Raw genomic sequence first — 1,744 nt, forward strand, 5'->3', positions numbered from 1 at the left:
GTCTGACTATAAGACTCACGCGCGCTCCAGACTTGGAGGCAAGGAATTTCGGTGTGCACGCGCTTATATTGACTCTTCATTGAAAGTGTACTCTTTATTGACGCGGCCAGTGTGGAAGCACCTTAAATGTGCACGTTACATTTTTGTGTTTTTTTTTCAAATCCTCTAAATAAAAATGACATCAAAAATCAGATTTCTTTATTGCATTTCTTTAATTTCATCAAAGCAATGAAACAAACTGTAATTCATTCATATTGTAGTGTATTGCTGTTGGTCTGGCAGCGCAAGGAATTGTGGGTTACCCATTCTTTTGCCTGTCTGACTGAAATTGGATTTAAGTTTGGGTTTTCGTCAACGTGTTTTGTTGTCTGACTGTTGAAAAGTTATGATTTTGTCCTGTTATGTTTGAATTCTTCCTGCACCTGGAGTGAGAATGAGGGAGAGACTGATCAGGACCCCCTCTCCTTGAGTCATTGGGGGATGTCAAAATAAAAGCTCACATGTTCATTATGAGGTTATTCAGCCTTTGCCAGATGATTTTGACGCTGCAATATCTCATCAGCTTGTCATGAGGCCACAAGAAAAGCTTATATGACACGAGGACACGCAGCAGGAGAAATAAACGTTTGTTCGACACATTCTCAATGTGTTACTTTCAGTATACAACTTTTATAAGCCGTTTCCATTTATGCGGCTCCAGACACATTTGGTTTTTATTGTATTGGTCCAAAGTGGCTCTTTCAACACTTTGGGTTGCCAATCCCTGGCTTAGAGCAAAATTCACTCATTTATATCGCATTGACATTTTACATCAAACCTCTTCCAACTGTACATAGTGCACATGTGCTACCAAACAGTAGAACAAGACAAAGAAGCCCGTTTTTGATTGTCAAGTGTGAACACCATATGTATGGAAGTTTTTTTTTAGCTCCATCAGACTCTGAATTTTTTTCACCTCTGAATTTTTTTTCTGATTTTTTTTTTAACCTCTAAATTTTTATTTTTTTTCAACCCTTGCTTTTTAAACAGCAAAATTTTATCCTCCCAAAACTATTTTCTATCTTAAAAAAATATTTTTTTAATTTCTAGACTTAAAATTTGGATGGGTCAGAAATTCAACATAAAAAAATTCTGAGTGAAAAACTTCGCCCAAACAGTGTCACCAGAGCAAGTAGTCGATCCAGGAGCACATCGATATCCAGCCAATCAAATCCTGACACTGACGTGACGTCAGCGTTTGTTTTGGTCTCTTGAGCTGTGTCTGAATTCCTTCCGATGCCGCGGCCTTCGCGGTCATCGACGGCCGGGTCCTTCATAGAGCGGGAAGATCGTATGTAGAGGGCTTTAAATTTGGACGGTCTAGCCGTCTTTTATTATTCTTTTTCATCATTTAATTGAACAAAATACAAGTTGGTGTAGCTTTGCTGGCTAATTTCCTGTAGCTTAGCCACCGCGCGTTGAACGTGTGAAGCGCGAAGCTGGAAATGTTTCTGAGTTATTTGATTCAACTTTTACCTTTGGAGGAGTTGGAGCAGATCCTTCGATCCATCGCCGTCGCAGGAACTTGCTATTATCCCGGCTGAGAGAAAACGACATGCAGGTACAGTTTACAAACGCTCTTAAAATATAAAGAAAGAAAAAAGCCTCCAACTCTTTCATATGTTAGCTTTAGATAGTTTGATTCTTTTCTACCTAGCAACTGCATCACGGGTTTTAATACAAGTACCTACCCTTTTCTGAGCTT

Source organism: Oryzias melastigma, linkage group LG6, assembly GCF_002922805.2.
Source record: "Oryzias melastigma strain HK-1 linkage group LG6, ASM292280v2, whole genome shotgun sequence".
NCBI lineage: Eukaryota > Metazoa > Chordata > Actinopteri > Beloniformes > Adrianichthyidae > Oryzias > Oryzias melastigma.